The following is a 22105-nucleotide window of genomic DNA, read 5'->3' on the forward strand; positions in this document are numbered from 1 at the left end:
CCAATAAATTTCTTCTGAGACTTTTCTCCGCAGTCCACCCCTATCCCCTAATAAATTTATTCTGGGGCTTTTCTCCCCGGTTTTGAGGCGGAGGTTTTTCTCTGTGAGGGCCGTTATAGAGACCTGTTGCCCTCGCAACTCCCCTTCGGGTACTGCGGCCTTGAGGGGAAAGTATTTCCTTCAGACTTTGCAGTGACGGCAGGCGGCTGTCAGCAGGTTTCCTACAAGTCCTTCATCGTCCAGTCATTTTCGGTATCACACAGATTAGGGAATCATTATCCACTAGGACACTGCTGAAAAAGGTCAGCTTTTACTGCTGAAAACGTGAACCATTAAAATGCCTGATTTGTAATAATTCAGATGCTGGCCGATACATCTTGGCGCGGATATGCCTGGTACAAGAAGAGCAATCATCTGTATGTGCTCTGACAGAGAGGGAAAACCCGTGTCAGAGTTACAGTGCGGAGGCGGCCACAAAGATGGCAGCTGGTCACAAGCAAAAAATATTCATTTGAGAAAAACAGGATCTATGTGCCCTCTCTTGATCTATTTGCAGTAGCTGCACTTTGATGTAAAACTGTTTGACTTCAGTGGTTTCCACCTGTTATTAATTAGGTTGGATTTTCACCTCACACTATGTCACCCTTTGGGACTGTTTCTTCTCTGGCGTTGTTGAGCGTGTGTGCTGCAGATGGCAGATACCCATTTTATCCCTGCAGTAAAACACAGATATATTTTGCTTTTTTTACTCAACTGCATTTGTAGGTCTGCTACTTTTTCACGTTTCGGTAACTGAGATCTTGAGAAAAGCAAAATCCTTGTTCATCTTTCCATCAGCTCGTGTAATGAAGGGACAAATCCTTTTGTTAGTGGTTTCTTTGGATCCAACAAGCGTTATCATTATGTTCATCTTTCCTGAAGACACCTTCAGGTGTCTAAATAGCTTCTATGGCCGCCTGACCATACTGTGGCAGAAGAGAGGATGCAATCAAGCTTCTGTACCTTCAGCTCTGACCTGTGGCTTGTCATTGGTTCTACCACTCCAGTCGCTGTATTTGTTGGTTTAAAATGTCTTTGAAATTAGTACGGTTAACAGCATATGTATTTGTCGGTTTGTGGATCTTTCTATGTACAATAAAAGATGTTTGAGTGAGATTTTAATACTATTTAGAAACTGCTGAGTGGTGGAGCCCACAATTTGCTCAGAAGTGGCACATTTCCCCCTTAGACTAGGTGTAATGGTAACTCACCAGAGCTCGGTGGCTTCTATTCAGCGTGAGCTATCAGGGCAGCAAACTGCAGCAATTCAGAGAAGAAAAAGATGGATTTAAATATCTCAGTAGAGGACTGAGTTCGAAACATTATCAAATGCAGAACAAAAAAAAAACCCCAACAATTAGGAGTTGGTGCTAACCTCTAAGATGAAAGTCTTGGCTGGGGAAGAAAAAAAAGATGCACAGGAAGTGTGGGGGTTGGAGGAGAAGAAAACGCTCTTGTTGAGGATGGGCGACCGTTAAGAGCAGCCATAGTCACAGGGACCTGGTCTGAAGCATAGAGAGGACTTATGATCTGCAGGACCTTGGAGGGGTCCAAGGAACGCTCTACGAAGGTGAGGAAACTGAGGCATGGAAATGCATAGAGTATGTTATTACTGTGTTAGCATCTATATAGTTCTTGCGTTGTCAAAGCAGAATACATCATCTCAGGTTGCTCTGTAATGTCTGTGCGTTATGTGCTGCTTTCTCATGTTCTCCTGAAAAGTTAGCTCACCTGAGCAAGCCATTTCTGGGGCTGGAGCTCAGAGAAATGGTTGCTTGAGCTATGCTGGGAGGCTATGGCAGTGCTGCTCCAGTGGCTCTGCTCAGGTGGGCTCCAGACCCGTTTCTGCAACGGGAAGCTGCTCTGACCTCACTGCTCATGAAGTGGCTGGTTGTGGAAGTAGAAGGACTTCAAAGAGAGCATCCTTATGGATAGACTTAAAGTTTTGCTCCTTCACTGGGAGTGATGTAGGCGTGTGGGCAAATAGGTAGGGCTGACACATGGTGCTGTGAACAGCAAGATCTTTGTGAACTGGTGGCTGAGGATTAAAAATTATTTCAGGTGTGAACAGGAGAAAAATTGAATATTAAATAGTTTCAAATAATACATAAGTTTCTCTTTCAAATTCAAAACTAGTAACCAGCAAAACTACTCTAATGGTTAAGTGGTGTTGATATACCTACCGCTTTGCTAATAGTACTTATAAGAGTTGTGAACGTATAGAGAGTCAGTTAAACTGCTTTACAAATTTGCACTCTAGTATCTTAAATCTTGAAAGGAAGGGGAGGGCTCCACAGTCATATTAAAACTTTCTCACGTTGTCAAAGTTTCTATATTTTTATCTGCATTGAGAACCTTCTTTCTTTTTTTGTTCTAAAAATACCTGTAGGTACTATATGCTGGTGCTAGCACATAGCTTCCTCCTGCTGCTTTTAAATTACTGTTTCCAAGTCAGTTTGAGGCTTGCACACGTAAACTTGATCCAGTTAGAGTGGGTATGTTCACTTTGAATTTGTACGTGAAAAAAAGTTTTCTTTGAAATCGGAAAAGCGTCCTTTTTCTAGCTTGAGTATTGTAACTGAAGTGAGGCCTCCAAAACAGAGGCATGTGTTGAGGGGAGAAAGGTTCCTCAAAATGCCCAAGCAGCAGGTGTTGATCTTTCTGGGAAGGTTTCAGGGATGACCCCTAACTCAGCTGTTTTGTCCAGATAAGTGGAAAATGAGAGTGACCGTCTGCTGCCCTTCTTTTGAAGCTTTTCCTCTTGTGATCCCTGCAACCCCAAACCCACATGGACTCCTGTTTCCAACCCTGAGGATAACTACTGCAGACCTGCCAGGGTGCAACCCTTGGCAATGCCCGCTTTACAAAGGCAGAATACCTGAATTGCTCTGGCGGTGTGACTCCTCTCTGCTGTCTATAGAATTGCTAAGCTTTGGGGTAGGGAGGTGGAAAAAGGTGTTATTTTGACTTTTTTGAATGGGTCTAAAAAAAGTGAACCTGGAAATGGAATCAACTTGATCAAGTCAGGAGGTGGAGAGGATGGGGAGTGAAGCAGTTGGCTTTGTCATGTTTCCCAACAGCATTCTTCAATTATCTTACAGAATTCTTCCTTTTTCATATAGAATTAGTATCATCTCTTCTACTTCAGGCTCGGTAGCATGACATTGCTTTCTGGATCCAATCTTCTATTATTTGATTGCCCACCATGAACTGCCTAAGCTGTCAAGAAAGCAATCTACAATTAAACTGTCTTTAATTTTTCTCTCTCGTATTTTAGCTTGGCTTACACAACTGCACTGTAAATCAGTCCTGCCTCTTCCACAACATCTTCTATCCTGTTAGCCACTGTCAAGCAAGTTTGACAGGTAAACGGAGGTCTCCAATAGCAAAGTTAGTTCCTGCAAGTTTTGTGAAAGTCAGTGGCAAGATTACAGAGACCTGGATGAGTGCCCCTTTCCTCCCCAGCTTGAACTAAATAGTTATCATCTGCTCCATTTGGTCTGCCAGGAGTCCAGTGAGGGTGTGTATGGCTCAGGATCACAACTGGAGGATGTGACACGAGGCTTGTAGGACATGGGAGGACAGGGACCAAAGATATAGCGGAAGAAAGGAAGCTGGGGCTTGGCAAATCATTTGTGGAGGTGCGTGGCTCAGTCCATAGGAAATCAGCCTTTGTTGGGCCTGCTGCTTGTAGAACACTTTTCTTCCTGTGGTTATCTAGGTGATACAAACCTACTGCTAGGTTTTTTTTTCCCCTCTAAAATAAAAAATCTTGATATTTATATTTGTTCTCTGCAGCAGGTTTTGATTCATTGCAGTGATGATGAGTGTGTCCCATTGATTGTATCAGAATAACCAAGATCACATTTGGCTTCAGTTTTTCCAAGAGTTCAATTTTAGAAGAGTGGCCTGTTTCGAGCTGATTTCTCTCTTTCATACATGCATTATGGCTCTCGGAGGTGCCAAGAATGAGCTTAAGGATGTTTAATCCTTCTTGCGTAGAAGCCAACAAAGAGAAACCTGTTTTAAGGAAATGAAGAAAATACAATTTTCTTTCACTTCTTCATGCTGCTCACAATAAAATATAAAGCCTTCAGGATAAATTTTAACATGAGGAAATAAATAAATATTTGCACCACAAAAGGCAACTTTTATTACAAAGCTATGCCACTGACTACAATTAGGCTCCTCTTTATGTAAGTTCAAAGAAATTGTATGAGTATGTGTAGAAGACTTAGCCCTAAAAGTTATTTTCTGCTTCATTAAGATTTTCTTTTCAATATTATATCCCTTAAATTTCTCTTGAGAAGCACCTGAATCGGTTATGTTGGCCAGTATGCAAAGTAATATGCCTTCTCTCTTGCGCTGTCTATGTAGCCATAGTCCAAAAATAGCAAAGGTGATGAGCCAGGCTAGATGTACTGGGAGGCAGATGAGATGCTCTTTGCTTGCTTTGCCATCAGTCTAGATTTTGCCATTTTCCTGGAAGTTTCCATTGTCAGTGGAGCAAAAACAATAATTCAGCTGACCAAGCCTTGATGTCTGTATTAGAGGGAGCTGACTGGCTCTATGGACTCCGTTGGTTGTGTTAATTAGATTTCTACTGACTGGAATGAGACTTTAAACACCTATCTCATAGTTACCCAAATGTATGTGTCTTAATATTGAATGAAGTCTACCCTAGGACCTCGATTCATTTCTCCACATGGAGGAGTGTAGTGAAATTTGAGTATTATCTGAGTTGCTGTAGGGTATCTGTGACATCCTTATGGGACTAGTCTGCTGAAGAGCCTTGCCCTCCTGGTCTGGCGTTGGGAGGCTGGATAGATTCACAGCAATATCTAAATTGACACTAGATGCCCATGTTTAGAGAGATGAATCCTGTCCTGTGTGTCTACATGTGCGCTGGGTATCTAGGTTCCCAAAATAGTCCGTGGAGTCCTTGTAGTGGGACTTAGCAGCCCGACCTTTTTAAAATATCTTCTCCCTCTACCCCTCCATTATCCAGAACTGAAAGATGTAGAGGGGTAGCTCAGGTGTGTATGTTTTCATGCTCAGGGCTGCAGCAGAGCAATCTGGAAACAAAAAATTATTTTGCATGCCGTTACGGTAGCTCTTACAGTTCGACACAGCACAGGTATGGGAGCAGAAAGCAGTCAGGTAGTTGGATGCAGAGAGAACAGAGGAAACAGACCAGAACATGCTTGTGAACCATAAGTAATGCAACATATACGTGCTCCAATATTTTAAGAACTTTGGGGCTTGGGGCATAGTTTTGACCAGTCTGACATTTCATTTGAAGTAAAAATACTGATGTTTACTTGAAATGTACATGCTGTGTATTATAGGAATGTGTCTGCTTGGTTAAGAGTTTCCTCTCTAGACTTTGGGACAGTGAAATAGTGAGTAATGTGAAAACTTTATCTGTTGACTATGAGACCTAGCACATATTGCACGGACTGTAGCTTGAGCAGCTGTACAGCTTGTACTCATCTCCCTTAACTGAGAAGAGGACTGCTCACCGCTGCAGTTCATCACCAGCATGGACAAGAAAATCCATGACGTGTTTTCTGGTTAGCTAACATGAAATCCCGTTTGTTGGCATTTCTTCTTGAAGAAATATGGACTTTGATTATTCTGTTACTAAGATGCAATGTTTGAAACAATCATATACAGAAAACAGCTTTTACTTTTCTCAGGTTGCTGTACCAGACAGGTGCAGCCTTCTTACACTCAGATGTTATGCCTTGGCACTTGTATCCTTCAGCTCCTTAAAGAAATGGAATTAATGGTTGCATAAGATGCAACGCATGAGAAACAGAAAATAGCTAAAATGAACGTAAGAATGTATGCTTCAACTTTGGTTTCCTTGAAAAGCAGTTCTGGAGCATCTCTGGAACGAGTTTTCATTGCGGTCTTTTTCCCCTCCCCATGTTTATTGTTGTCATTATCATTACCCTCTGAAGGTTGTCTTTTAGCTCCTATCATTGCTGTTGCTCTGAAGCTTATAGGTTTTTAAAGACGTGATGATAACAGTATATGCAGATTCTATTTTCTTACACGATTTTGTTATTCTGCTGAAATGGATAAGAATTTCATTTCAGAGGATGAAAACACTACTTTTGACTAATCATCAACTCTACTGTGATGCTAAACTTAATCCCTTGAATCTCTTGCCAGGACTAGTTTTTATTTATTTATTTAGCTTCCAAAATAAAAAACTGCTTTAATCACTTTGCAGTCCTTATACTGAACCTTGCGTACTGAACCATGCATCAGCATGCATGTCAGAGAAGCACTTCACCATTTCATGGAAACTTTTTAGCAAAAAAAAAAAAAACAATCAAAGACCATGTTCCCACGACAAGTAGACAAAAACTCACGTTATCTAAATATTAGATAGATCGCAACAACCATTCTTGCAGGTGCGTTTGGCATTTTGCATAATCACATTTGCATTTTGACAGATTTGTGCTCATGGTGTGAATCCCCTCTTCATTTTGCATCCCTAGACACTTGTGTTGTGTAGGAGTGAGAATTGAGCGTGCTTTTTTTTGTGACTGACTATTGAGTCTGTGATTTGTTCAGGGAGGCCCTATGCACTCCCATTTTAAGATAGCACTGGCTACTGCAGAAGTTCCTAACCTGATGTTCCAAACTGGTTTTGGTTTTTTTTTTTTAGTGCCAACTTGCAGATTTAAAAATGCTCTGATGTGACAAATAGTTATGCACATCTCTGCGTCTTATAAGTAAATAAATATTGGGGTCACTGGTGCCCAGTGACAGGACCAGAGGCAATGGGCACAACCTGAAACACAGGAGGGTCTGTCTGAACATCAGGGAACACTTTTTCACTGTGAGGAAGACCCAGCACTGGCACAGGTTGCCCGGAGAGGTTGTGGAATTTGCATCTCTGGAGAGATTCAAAAGCTGTCCGTACATGGTCCTGGGCATCCGACTCTCAGTGGCCCTGCTTGAGCAGGAGGGTTGGACCAGATGACCTCCAGAGGTGCCTGCCAACCTCAACCGGTCTGTGATCCTGTGAAACACTATGTTCGGTCAAAGACCCTAATTCTCACTGAGGCTAAACAAGATCACGTCTTTCTCACACAAGAGTCAGAGACACTTTTGACGCAGGAGAAGCTGTTTGTCTCGACTTTCTGTATCAAGGATATTAGTTTTGAGAGCAGAAACTGATGGTCCTCAGAATGTGGATGGGGAAGGAAGCCCAGTGAATCTGAAGAACTCTTTACAGTTGACTATGATACATTGTTTGATATATAAAAGCCCTTTTCAGGAGGAGGAGAAGCCTAATGAAACATTAACTAAATCTGCCAGTAAAGATTACATAAGTGAAATAGATGGCTGGAGGGATGCTGGCTTATGTTTAAAAATAGAGAGAGTTAGTGAAAGGAGATTTCATTGCAAACTAATTTCTTCAGCTCCAATTTGCAGTGCCTGGCCTGTGCTAGTACATGGGAATAAAAACCATGATACTTTTAGCAGATGTAAGTAGTCTGTAAGAATAGAAATACCTTATTTCTGTTTTGCTCCCTGACGAAAGAGGAGTTCCATAGCACACTTTTAGCCAGTTGAAGATTAACTGTTGAAATGGCAAGACTTTGGTTTAAAAGCTGCTCTCCTGCCCTCTAGTGTTGCTGTACAAGTCTCGAATCAGCTGGTGGGTTTGTGTGTATGTTTGTGTGAATTTCTGCTGTCTTTTGGAAAACTGAAAACTTACAAATTGATCCTTAGTCTAAGTGGAAGATGACACTGGAAGATTAAGAGGCCTTTTGAGCTTTCAATAGTTGCCTGCAGAGTTAAAACACTTTTCTTTTTCATAACCGTTATTGCATATTCTCTCTCTCTCTTTTTTTTTTTTTGGTGTTTTTTGTTTTAAAGCAGGATGGCATTTGTAGTATATTTGCCACTGTAGGTCTAATAAATGTGTGAAGATATGCATTAGGTAGTGATTTTTAAAAAAATGTTTCATATCATTAATTCTTCTATTGATCCAAATTGCTATATAAGTACCAAAGTAAAATACAGAATAGAATAGGTCTATCTTTAAAACTTCTATACAGAAGTATAAAAAATAATTTTCGTGTTCTGATGCAAAAATAACTGTGAGTGTGTTATTTATCCATAATAACTAAGCTTGCCATTGGAGCATGAAGGGAAACTTGGGAACCTGACTGATGGCAACAACAGTAATAGGAGAAATTGTAGAGCACTTCTGAGTGAAGAACAGTAACTGAAAAAAGCCTTCTGTTATAGCTGCTAGCTGAGACTATCTGATGAAAATGCAAGAACCAATAATGAAATTTTTTTCCTGTTGAAGCTAACGAGCCAAGATTTCACATCAGTGCTCTAAGGATGAAATTACTTCTCTTTCCCTGGCAAATTAGCTCCAGCTTGGCTTGTTGGTTTGCCCATTTTATTTTTTTATTGCACTTTTTTTTAAACACTCCTTTTAGAAGTTTTATCTTCTGTTTTTAGGGTGTGACTTAGGTTTTAATGTATCTATCATCTCACCTCCTTTTCTTCAAATAAAGAATCAATAAGAATGAGAACTATATATTTTTAATGGATGAAATAAAAAAATGTGTACTCAAGTTCAGCACAGTGAACTCGAACTGGGCTGACAAAGACAGTACAGATACAAGCATTGGTGTCTGTGAAGTGTGGCCTCATCCATTTGCCCTGGAGTCAATAGTCATGGCAATGCTCCACCCTTTAAAAGTTCAGGCTCTTAGTTAGCCTCTTGTTTTGATGTGTTTTTATTGTTTTAGTTAGTTAGTTAGGGTTTGCTGATGGAAATATCCTGGTTAAGTTCAAGTCAAACTAGTCACTGTGCATGAGGTTATGGCTCCATATGGTTTCATCTGGGTTTGCAAAAGTAGTTGTATTGATTGAAGACTTGCACCCATTCCGTCTTTAATGTTTCTCATGGATCACAAAAATGTTGTGATAAAGCTTCTAGCTTTATATCTTCTAGCTTCTAGCTTTATATCTTCTCTAGCTTTATTTTTCTATGTAAGTATGTTTACTCATGCAGCTGTTATGCATGGATCTGGAGTTTCTCTTCTACTTGATTTCCAGATTCCCCTCTCCTTGCCTTTTACTCTCCCGCTCCAGTCTTTAGACATGGCTCAGTCTCTCCCTTGGCTCTCATGGTCCTACATGGCTCTCATCAGAAATAGCTAGCCAGCATTTAATAGCCTTTGAAATCCCCAAACGTAGACCGCCACTATTGCCAAAATAGATATTATGCCATGACATTTTTCACTGTGTAAATAATGTCAATATCTGAATAATAGGACCAAATATTAACCACATTTGTAACAATCGGCCTGACTGCAAAAAGAAGAGAATTCCACAGTGAGACGTTGTTAAAATAAAATGTCATCAATAAATTTGTCCTCTAGATCGCCATAATATGTGCCAATGGAAGTTTTTGCGGATGTTTTTTTCCTGGTTTTTATTTTTTATAAACCGTAAAATTATGCTCCTGTTCTCAGCCAGACATTGGAAACTAGATCTTTACAATACCAAGGCTAAAGAGAAATGGCTAACCAAGACCGAGGAACACCGTGTTGCGCTCTCAGTTGGATTTTTGTGGACACTTGCGAGGTTGAGCATTGATACTGTCCTGCAGTATACAGGCAGGTTCATTTTAGTCTACTTTATTTGGTGTTCTCACCTAACTCCCAACAAAAAGCAAAGATGCTAGAGAACAACACTAGGGGTCACTGTAAAACGTGATAACAATGAGTTTTCGGGCAGTTTATTTGCAAACGGCCTGTATTCCTCACATCGATATATTGACCATTCCAAGTCTTGGCCGTATTTTATTTCTCTGTCTATTTTATTTCAGCTGGAAGTGAGATAAACAAAACCAAGATTTAACTGCGGGGGGGAGGGGGAGGTCAAGGCGGAATCTATCTTCTGATTTGTGAGCCATCTTTACAAGGCATAACTTCTGTTTTGCAGGCTTCCATGATCATTTGTCACAGCATGCAATGACCTTAAAAGTAGTTTTAGTCTTTTTGTGACGAGCAAACTGAGATAAATGCCCTGTCTCAGTCTAGATTCATGGAACCAAACAGCAACCACTCCACAGTACCTGAAGTGCCACAGAGTCACATTAGTCAGCAGGAGCTGAGGATGCCTCTTGCAGAACCGGTACCTTTAGCTCCTGTTCAGCATGGCTAAGCAAACAGAGCCATATTCCTTGGGTATTTTATTTTTTAACAGCAATTAATGAATCCTTCACAACCATTTTAAGTTTTAAAATAATCGCCTCTTGATTTTTAGATTAATGAGAGATGAGAGTTGCATCAGCCTCAAGTCTTTGTCCTGAGTTGCATGGGAAATCAGAAAACTTCCTATAGCCTTTGTTATTTTCATCTTGTTCAGCGTGTGAAGCTGCAGACACTGGCTCGTACTGTGAGGGCACACCTCTTTGAGTTATATGTCTTTCCTCAGCAATATCATATTATGCGATCAAGATGTACTGCTCGGGAAGGCTGCAACCCTAGAAAGCATCTCTTCCAGCATGGGCCCTTTTGGCTTGTATGTTGGGGGGAAGGGAGGGAAGAGACCTAGTGGGAGGCACAGCCTTTGCTGCTTTACAGTGCAACCACCCCTCTTCTGCTCCAGTACCACTGGTCTGGAGCAGGCAAGTTGCTGGTGCACTATGATAAATTGAGACAGAGGTCAGAAGAATGAGTTTTATGCATGAGTCTTGACAGGTCTGCTTGCAAAGTGCAAGAATATGTGCTTGCTGCACGTGTCAGACAAGTGGCTCCTAAGCACCGTTTTCCTCCTGTCTGTTCTGTTCGTGTTCAGCGCTGAGGAGGATGAAAGAATGGCACCGTGTATAAATGCTGATATGGGAAGCTTCCAGTAGCCCATGCATTTTGCAACCCTGAGTGCTGAACAGCTGACTGTTTTTTTTCCCGATTTTAGAGATCTTTAAACTGAAAATTAAATAAACAGGGTGGGGTGGCGGGGAGGAGCCCTGCCCCAAAGTGTGTGCAATCTGTGATTGCTGCTATGAGGAAACATAAAACTGGCAAACTAGTTAGAGCAAGGCTTTGCTATGATGCATCTATTTAGTTTGGTGGTCAAGGTTGTGAGGCCACACAGTTAACATCATCTGTCTGTCAGCTTGGATGTATTAGTTTTTTAAAAGCTACATCCAATCAATGCAAATATTTTAGGGAATGTTTTAGGCATCAGTGGGCAGAACTGTAATCGTTTGGGCATTAGACTGGAAACAAGATGCAGGCAATCACAGCTTCAAGCACGTCCACAAATGTCTGCAGAGCAAAAACCTAGTTTTGATGGACAGTTTATACAACCCTTAACTCATCTGTGCTCAGAATTTTATGTGGTAACACTGTGAATGAGTTACCTTCGGACAGGAAAAAAACAACACTGTAGAGAGAAATAAATATGACAAGGAGGAGCGGGAAATACACTGAGCTCTCACCATGGATAGGAAGGAGATGGAAGAGTTGCCCAGGGACCTTCTAGAGTGAACGGAGATATGTGTAATGAATTTGGTCCTAGAAATACTGCTGGTCTGTAATCCCTTAGCAATTTAATTCACTGCGCTCACAGAAGCTGAGAATACTTTTTCACTGCTTTTAGAAAACAGAAAAGTAACATTATTGTACCTGTGATGAGTGGCTGCCTTTACTGCAGGAATGATTTAGCTTGTTTTATTAGCATCTATCTATGAGCTGGTGAAGAAAATGTCAGCATACTTCACTACTCATATTGATTACAAAAGAGCTTGTACCACAGGCGAAATTTTTCCTGGGCTAAGAATAAGTACCATGTTCTTCTACAACATATTCTTTCAAAGCAAGTCTCATAAGCATTGTGTTAACACTCTTTTAAAATTGCTTCATTTCATTTCTTTTCTGCCTGTGGTATTTCTCAATTTATCCTAGCTCCCAACACTTGCAAGGAGATATGAGATATGCACGTGTGTATACATACCTGCTTATTCGTTTCTACCAAAATCAATAAAAAAGAGAAGTCGGAGAGACATTGAGCTGCGTTCCTCAGTATATTAACCTAGATCATCTTACCTGTCCTTCAAAGGCCAAAGATACACATCCTGTCCTGATCTTCTGGGTTGCACGCTGCGACAGTTAGATAAATTTCACAGAAAAGTAACAAATTCCATAGAACAATCTGCCTTCCTAATACACGCCTCACCAAAAAATATGGCAGGAACTGGAATGCTGCTCGTCGAGTTCAGGCTTAATATTTCATTTGTTCCCATTTGGTTCCTTAGTAGATTCTATGCTTGCCTCGGGCAATAGCAACATGTTTCTTCGTGATGAAATGTGATCAGTTATTTGGATGCTAGCTGTAAGAATGTAAGTGGCATTTCTGTTGGTTTGGCATGAGTCTTAAGAGGTACTTTTTTTCTAACTGCTGGCTTGATTGTTCTAGCCTCTAGATCAATGTACTCTTTTGGTAGCACAGCAAACCGCTGCATGTTACTGTTATATGTTTTATGATTTTTGCTAACTGACTCACCTTTGGCACACGTTCTGCCTCCCATTGGTTCTGGCAAAGTCAACACCTGTTGACTTCTTGATTGGACGTCATTCAACTGACCTCATGGTGCGTACAAATCTTCATATCTACCTGGACCTTGATCAAAACCTGCTTGGAGATCTTAGAGATCCAGAAGGTTATGGCTGGAGGGAGGGCCTGTGCAGGTGAGAGGCGACTTACAGAGAGGTCCCAGGTTCTGTCTCTCATCACCAACTTTCTCTAGTTTATCGGACTTCATTTTTCAGTTGATGCAGGGGATTGAATTGTGCTTGCAAATGGCCAGTAAGGAATTCCCCTGGAGGAGGAAAGCTCCCAGCTGCCATAGAGCCAGCTTCTGCATGCTGTTCTGTTTCCACTCCGCCTGCCCGGCAGCGGCTGATAGGAGAGGACTGAGGCTGAGAAAAGGGGATCTCACTGAGCTTTATGTGGCTCATTGGACCAAACTGTAAGTTACTCCCTGCTGCACTGGGATTATCACAATCTGACCCAAAGGTCTGGGAGGCAGGACCTGCTCGGAGATGGTCCATTTTCTTGTGTTCATTGTTAGGAGGGACACCCTGACCCACAGCACCTCTGGCAGCATTTTTTACAGGCAGCGTAACTTACTTGGACACCCAGGACGCAGACCTGGCTAACAGCCTTGCTTATGTTTCTGTTCAACAGTGCAGTAGGAACTTGCTGACACTTAACAGCACTTGTGATGTTGATTGTGGATGGGCATTAGGCCTCGTGCATGTTCAGGGTACGCCAGGCTTACTGCTCAAGGAGATACACTTGCTCTGAGTAAGCATGGTAACTCCGAGGATCCAAAATGTGTCATTTACCACGGATGACTAGAGTCTGATGTGCCTGGGATGGTTTCGTTGTACATACAGAGCAGGGTTGCTCTGCACAAGAATCACAGGTAATAGTCACTGCATGTGTGCAGTTGTGGTAGTTTAATCCCCGAAGCAGCAGGGTGAGAGATGAAAGAAGTAGAGTTGGTAGCCCTGTCTAAACACAAGACCGTGCACATGGGGCAGCTTTCTCTATCTTCCTGTCCGATCTCTCAAATCTAAACAGCCTGTGCTCTCTTCTGAATGAACTCAGTCCAGTGTCTGGGCTTTCAGTCTTAACGGACTCAACTAAGTTGAATTGTTTGGCCTTACGGAAACCAAGGATTTGAAAACCACTTGCTAGAACTTCACACGTTCACCACAGTCAAATTAACACGGTCACTCTCTGCAAGCGAGTCACAAGTAGCTGGGCTTTAAAAGAGCTATGCATTTCACTTCTGTGGGATAAAAATTCCTCATCTGGAGCCTAGAAAGAACATCCTTCTGCGGTGTAATGAGAAAACTGTCTTTTCCTCCATTATTCAAGAGACTTGCTCAACACATGTTCCAAGAGACATGTGGAAAGATCTGCAAAGATCTTGGTCACTTTTGTGGACAATATGACTATATTTAGTAATTTCCCAGTCTTTCTAAGGCCATTAAAATACCTTTTCCAACTTGTGAACTGTATATTGCTTTCATCTGTGCAAATAAGTTTATGTCATCAGTTGCATAATTGAGCCAAATTGTATTTAAAGTTAAACAGAAAGGCTTATTGGGGGGAGGCAGCTTTAAAAGTACCAGTGAACTCAGGTAAAATAGAAGAATCCAAGTGTTTTACTGGACTTATCAAAAGAGCTTTTTTAGTGAGAGAGAGATACATTTATGTTGACTGGACTACGCGTGGTTTAAGGGAAAAAGTTTCCTCTTAAAGGTTTAACCCAAAATATGCTCGGGAGCCGTGATCTGGATGAAGCCTTCTCCAGACCACTGAGGTTGAAGAATAAATTCTAGACCTGAAAAGGCAGGGCATGACATGCACTCAGAGGTGTGGACTCCCCACGAGGTTTTGTTTGGATAAATTAAAATGCAGTACTTGCCCCCTCTAATTGTTAATCACACCTGTGCCAATATGTTTGCTTAAGTTTATTTCGCGCAGCTGCTGCAAGCCGGTGCCAGATGGCAACCTAGCTCTTCCAGCATGAAAAAAAGAACTGAAAGAACCAGGAAGGTCTCGGATCTCCATGTAAGGCCCTGATCCTGCAGGCAGTTTTATGTATGAAGGGCTTGTAAAGTCAAGTCCTTTGCATGCTTTAACCTAATACAATTAGCCTACCCTTTGATTTTAGTGGCTTGAGCTGTTTACCATTACAAATGCGGTCAGATGAACAACATTTTTAAAATGGAGGCAAACATCTTAATTCAAATTTGATTACCATTATTAGACAGTCAACAAAAGAAGGCTTGATTTTTTTGGTTTGCTTTCTGTTTGAAAATGCTGGGTGCCTTTGAAAACAGGGTATTTTATTTGGGCACCTAATTTAAACTTCCAAATCCAAGACATTTTTTTTTTCCCACAACTTCAGGTGGGTTTGGCATGTAGGCCATGTATCTTGTAGTGAGAATGTTCATTGCATGGAACATGCAGACCAAATACGTTGAAGTCTAATGTCTACCTCTGGTATTGGAGGTAACTGTCCTGGTTCCGGCTGGGACAGGGTTAACTTTCTTCCCAGTAGCTTGGGGGGTGTGCTGTGTTTTGGGTTCGGTGTGAAAGGAGCGTTGATGGCCCATTGATGCTTTGGCTGTTGCTGGGTGGTGCTTGCACCGGGGAGGGGGAGCACAGCCGGGGTGGTGGACCCAGCTGGCCAATGGGGTATTCTATACCATGTGACATCATGCTCAGTATAAAAACCGGGTGTGTGTGGGGGCTTGCCCCCTCCCATTCGTGACACGCAGTTGGAGAGCAGTTGCATTGTGCATCGTCTGCTTTGCATAGTCTGTTATTGTTGTTGTTGTTCTCATTGTTATTATTATTGTTCTACTTAGTTTTATTTCAATTATTAAACTGTTTTTATCTCAACCCGGGAGTTTTCCTACTTGTGCCCTCCCGATTCTCTCCCCCATCCCACCGGGGGGTGGGGTGTGTGTGGGGGGTGAGCAAGCGGCTGCGTGGGGTTTATTTGCTGGCTGGGGTTAAACCACGACAGTAACATAGCATGCAAAATATTATTCTTCTTATAAGAAGAACAAATTACAAGCGAGATTTTTAAAAAGTGTATATATTTACAAACTCAGTAGCAGAAGTTGTTTATCATTCTGAGAAATGATAAACATCAAAATAAAATTGTATTGACCATGTAATAATTAGTTGCATTAGGATAATATGTTATATGATGGAAAAAATGTGCAAGTGTGCATCTATGCCAGCCTTGGTCCTTTTCTCAGAAAGGTCAGAGGATAAAAGTATTGTGCCCTGTCAGGCAGCCAGCACCATTTTACAGTTATCGGTTGCACTCAGCATAGAGGAAATGGGCTCTTGCCTTCACTCACAAAATCAAAGCCTGAAACGAGTTTTGCAAACATTCAGATCGGATCTCTAATGTACTTGAAATCAGTCTTGATTCGAGTCCGGACTAGCTCTACGCACTTGCACCCATTTGCTGGAATTTTGTTTATCTGATGTTTTCCAACAAAGGTGGATATGAATCTTTTTTTTTTACCCTATCTGAAGATTTGCAAACTTTTACAGGTTTTCATGGCTAGCATTATAATGCGATCTGTGTTTTATACTTCTTTTAGCTGATACTGTCAAGGGTTTGCAAATACTGCTTTGATTTTTCACAGCTGAGGTAAGGCTCACTTCAGGTGATGTTCTAACATAATCCAATTGACAGAGAGCTGCCTCCATGTGTATCCGCACCAACAATTAATTTGAACCAGTCAAGTGGTCTGTATCCTTATTGCGTGTCTGCCAACCTATGTATCTTCTCATGTTGTTTAATCTATCAATCGGTCACTTTTTGTCTAGCCTAGGGTAGAGCTGAGATGTTGAAATGCATTAGCTAATGGCTGCTAATATGTTCTAGAAGTGTGATATAGGATGTATGAGTACTGCAAAACACTTAAGAAGTCTAAGCTTTAACTCAAATCAGTTAATCAAAGCTAACTAACTCAGGGTAAAACAGCAGCAAAGATGAAGTAATTTGAACTTCACGCAAGAAGCTTGCTTTCAAGGCTGTACGAACATGCTTAGCAAAAAGGAGATCAAACTGCTGCAAAAGACAGAAAGTAGAAAAGCTGCAGGAACTCTGACTAGTGGGTAACCAGTATTTCCTGATGGTTTATACCCTCTTTGCTTGTCTTTCATAGTGAGTTTTCACAGGTGTTTATGTAAGCGTATCCAAGCTACAGCTGCACCCCCTTTGCTGTGTAGAGGTCCCCAGCAGCTGGCCCAAAATCCAAGTTGTGTTGTGCTCAGGAAGAATCAAGCTATGCTTGGTTAAGACCCCATTTTCTTGCACTATAACCTGTTAGTATGTATCTGTGCTAAGCTTCAAGCTAAGGAGTCTAGAAGTGAAATGAAGCTTGTCCTATGTAGACTGTTAGAAGAGCTCAGGCAGGTTTGCTTTGCACGCTTCTGTTGCATGGAAGCATGGCAGAGATGGGGAGACCAAATTAAACCAATTATCAATAATATGCTGTTCAGCAAATGCTTCTGTTTCTGGCGGTGTTAGCAAAGTGGCAGGAGCAATTCAAAGGCCACAGTCCCCGGAACAAAGCGCTGGCAGCTCACAAATGATGCAGCAAGCGGCCCCATGAAAGACAACTGGAGGGGGCGGGGAAGGCAGAGGTGAGAAGTGATTGTCTGTCTCCTGATAATGGGACCAATTTTCAGTGCAGCTATGCCAGCTGAGCTCCAGGGAGGCACCAGGGAATCCAGCTCAATGGGCTTTAATTTGTGCGTATGTGTATAGATTATATATGACAGGCACAATTCTACATGCTTTCCAAATCACGGCACTGTACTTAAACCCTAATACATAGATAATGCAGATGTGAGATAATCAAAGCAATCTTTGTTATACGGAAAACTGAAACTCTTGAGGGCAGAGTTTAGTCAATGAATTATTGGAACTAAAATTCCAGCCTTACTGTACTGTACTGTAATACTGATTGTATTACTAGGTACCATATTTAATTCATGAAGAAAACTACGAGTTTTAGAATTGAAATGAGACTCAAATGAGACTAGCAACTCAATGCTAGTTGATGCAGAATGTAAAATTAATTTTCTGTTGGTCGTGGGCATCAAAGAAATAGGTAAGAAAGAGCAAAAAATCTTTCTCATCTGTTTCTGGATTCTTTTTATCAGATTCTTAAAGGTCTCAAAAATGTTACAGGAAAACACTGCAGAAAGGTAGCTGTAATTCACTTTACAAGTTGCATCTCTGTTTTTACCGAAGTAAGTTTTTCTTCTATTCCTTTAACAATGTATGTAAATGTCAAGTTTCTGTAGGCTGAAGAAAGACTTCAGCGTTATTTAAATATCTATTTATAAGAAAATTATTACTTCCCTATGGTTTTGGTAATATTACCTCCTTTTTGTTCTTTTTTTTCAGATAGGTGAATTACTAGGAGGTGGTAATATACCACTTTTACATACATGTATAATGGCAGTAATCATTACCCTTGTTCTTGAGCTTGTATGTTTTCCTACAGCTTTGTTAAGATTTGCTTTAATTAAAAAATAAAGAATCTGCTGATTCAAAAGAAAATGCCACAGTGAAATAAATCTGTGTTATATTTGGCTAATAAGGAAACAGAGGACGGTGCCGGATGTGGAGGTGACCAGGATGTTCCATTCCAGCTTTCCTTCCTCATTTAACTTTTCTTTGGCTGCTCCAGCTAGAAACGATGCATGAGGGCTGGAACAACAGCAGGCATGGAGGTTTTTCATTACCTGCCCCTCTGACACAGTAGCACAGCAACCACCATACCTCCATCTTCCTTCCTTCCTGTAGGCTCCTTCTTTCCCACCGTGGGGATATTCTTTCTCCTGATGTCTCGTATTTTCCCCTATGTATAGTTTTATAGATACTGTTTGCAAAGTCCCAGTTGAAGTTAGCTTGTAAATTGGAGAGCTGTAACGGTACTTCAGGATGACAAATTACGCAGTGTCTTCCTGTAGCTCAACAAACTCTAGTGCTTCCACACATTGTGGTTCATATGTTTGTTCAGACTCTGGCTTTTCATCTGTAGAAAAGCAAAAGAATAACTGGACCTCATGTTGGCAAGGAAGTGACATCCACACATGATATTTTGAGCACCAACCTCTCACTGACTTGTGAACCTGGACCTCGAACTCTGTGGTTATCTGTGTACAGACTTAAGTAAATGTGCTTGAATTTGCAGAAGTAGCTGGGGACAGCTAAATTTATATTATATTTAAAAGTAGAGTTCAAATTCTTCTTATACCTGAGCTGCTTTGCTTGGCGATCTAGTTGGTTCGTCCTGAAATGTAAATTGATCTTTAAGAAGTATGTATGAATGGTGAGTTTGGAGTCAGATGCGAATATGACCTTCTGACTAATGTGACAGTAGCCCTTATGCCAGAGTTCCTTGGATCTATGGTGGAGGTGGCATTTCCGTGCTTCACAGTAGGGTGTATGGAGGGATAAATGCATTTTAGTTCTGAAGGGACAAATCAACAGTGTAAACCACAGACTTAAACAAACCACCATGCTCTTCTCTAGTTGTCGCTGCATGGCACTGCTGCTTTCTTTGCACTTCTTTTGTGCTGATTTAGTTTTTAAACACATACAAGTTAAGTGTGTTAATACACATACTACGTTCCTTCTAAGTAAACCCTACCTTTTATTTTAGAAACACATTTAAAACATAGAGCAATTAAGCTGACTTCAGTGAGGTTAGCAAGGAGAGTCAACCGTGAGTGTTGGGAAGGAACAAAGATCCTCACTGTTACGGTTTTATTACAACTTTTGCAGTATATCCCTTTTTTTTCTTTTTTCCTTTTTTAATTCAAATTCCTACTGGGGCATCAAGTGAAAACCCTTCAAAAGAAGGTTTCTTAACTTCATAAGAGCAAAGGAAAACTTGAAAATATAAACCCTGTGTGTTCTGTAACTACAAAACAAATAAGAAGATTCACAATTCAGATTTCAGTTTCACAACTTTTAATGCAATAATACAAGTGCAACATTTTTTGAAGGCCTGATTTATTTATTTAATTTTTTAAACTGCAGGCAATATGGTTTCAACTCATTATTCTTGCTTAAACTCAGGGCCTGGAAATCCAGGTGAATAGTTTTCTCCTGAAATCATAAAAACTCCATGTTAAAAAAAGAAACAACCCAATAATTCAGGAATATTTAAGTAATATTCCTTTTATTGTGGTAAATATAAAGAAATAATACAATTAATACACTCATACCTGGTGTTTACCCAGTAGAAAGGGGGGTGGTGGTGAATACCAGATTAGTCATTTCTAACTTAGACAAACCCTGATTGTGTCTATATTCATAATTTTTCCATGGTAACCAACATGGATTATTGAGTTGCGACTGTTTTACTGGGCTCCATGTGTTTCTACTGACCCTTAAGAGAGCTATTTTGGTGTTAAATACTGCCAGGCAGTGAGTAACCATTTTTCCACTTTACCGAAGGAATATGTGGCTTTACTTCTTCCTTGCATCAGCTATGGCCTTAATCTTAAATTCACCTTCAGTGAACTGATTCAACTCATTGACCCACTGGAAAACTATTCTCCTTTCTAAAAAAAAAGAAGAAAAGAAGTTTTTCTTTGAGACTTTTGTCCTGGAGCTGACCTTGCTCAGGGTTTAAAGAGCACAAGTACTGGTGTAAGACAAAGAGAATTGAAGAGGGGCGCAAGGAGAGGGGTAAAAGGGGGAGAGTGACCTCTTGCTTTCCATGACAGTGAGCTGATTGTTAAGCTCAGCCCAGCCATCTTTAAAACTTCATCGTGAGTTTTCTTTTGACATGGTTTCTTAATGTAAGGTTATTATATCCAGAGCAACTGCAGTAAAGATAAGGCTGCTAGCCTGGATTTACAATAGTGAAAATGGAAGCAGAATTTGACCCTCAGATTAACATTTCCTGTAACTCTTAACCCTATTTTTTATAGTGGTACTTTAGTTCTCTTTTGTTTCAAGTATTTCGCTTGTAATCATACCAGTGTTTCAGCGGTTGCCAGCGATTTGAAGAGAGTAACATTTCTACTTAATTATAAGGCAAGTGGCATTCGGTCAAACATTTTAGGTTATCATCATCCCAATCTGAAGCTTTTAAAGAAGAAAAGGAAACAGGAATTTTGTTTGGTTCAATGATATAACTTGCTAAGGATAGCTGGCCCCTTACAGAGTGCCCTGATGATCCAACCTGGAACCACGTGAAGCGAGGGACTTCAGCGGTGTTTGATTTCAGCCATAAGGGCACAGGACATTTTCATTAAAAAATCCAACTGCTGTTAAAGCCAAGCTGGCATCTTCCTTCTGATAGTGAGGGAAGTTTTGGTTCATTAAATTGCTGTCTTTTTGACTCTTGTTTAAAGGGTGTATGACCTTTCTTTTAGAAACGAGCTACTGTTGGAGGGAACAGTTGATGTGTGCTTGCCCGATGTGATTGCTGTAACAAAGGTGCACAACAAAGGCTGAGTTTGTCTGAACTGGCACTCTCCCGTCATGGCTGGTGGCTTGAGATGACCTCCAACCAGCCGTGGAGCCCTGTGGCTGACCACTGCATGGGGGTCACCCCCTCTACGCTGCATCTGGGTATACTCAATGCACTCTAGGACGTGTGTTACCACAGCATATCGGGCCAGTCCCACTATTGCTTTGGGAATCCTTTCTCTTTCTTGACCCAGGCGCTTAGATATGGTGAAGATTTTCTCTTTAGCATGGTGGGTTTGGGGATCCTGCCCTGGGAAGCTGTGAATTTTCTGAAGCCAGGAGTTTGCAGTTGTATGGCAGAGTCACTGAAGTACTGGAGGGTTTGTGGTTATGGTAGCTGTTATTTCTACTCTCAGTTCAGTGCTATAAAGATATAGTCTTGTATTACGGAGTTTCTGTGCTTCAGAAAATAAGTTTTCATCATTAACACTTCAAACATTATTCACTGAACCATATGAGAATGGAGAAATGAGAAAGGAGAAAATGTCTTAGAAAGCATTTCCAAATGCCAGGAAGTAAATAGTTATTCCTGGGGCATCTGTTTGGAAAGTTGGCAGCCTCCGAAATGATTACAGATTAAATTCTACTTCAGATAAAGCAAGAGCTAATATTGGTTCGATGCTTGGTTTTGATTGATACCTCTTCTGAGAGAACTGATGCTACTTTGCATGGCTAAGCTAAGATCACTTTGTGATTTTAATGCAGATTTTCCATCGAAGAAGTGAAATTAAAAAATAAGTAATACAGAATATGTGTTTCAGAACAGAAGTGACTGTCCCCTGAACTGTAGATCAATGATGGTCTAAAAGAGTGGTGGATTGCAACATGCAGAGAGCCGATGGGTCACGTGGTGCTGTTTCTCCTTGTTTCGAGCTGCTAAATCCCATTAAAAGGGAAGCTAGAAACAAATTTTGTGTATTTTCAGTATTTTCGCTCTGTGAATGCGATTGCTGTGACTGA

Source organism: Calonectris borealis, chromosome 1, assembly GCF_964195595.1.
Source record: "Calonectris borealis chromosome 1, bCalBor7.hap1.2, whole genome shotgun sequence".
In the NCBI taxonomy this organism is placed as follows: Eukaryota; Metazoa; Chordata; class Aves; order Procellariiformes; family Procellariidae; genus Calonectris; species Calonectris borealis.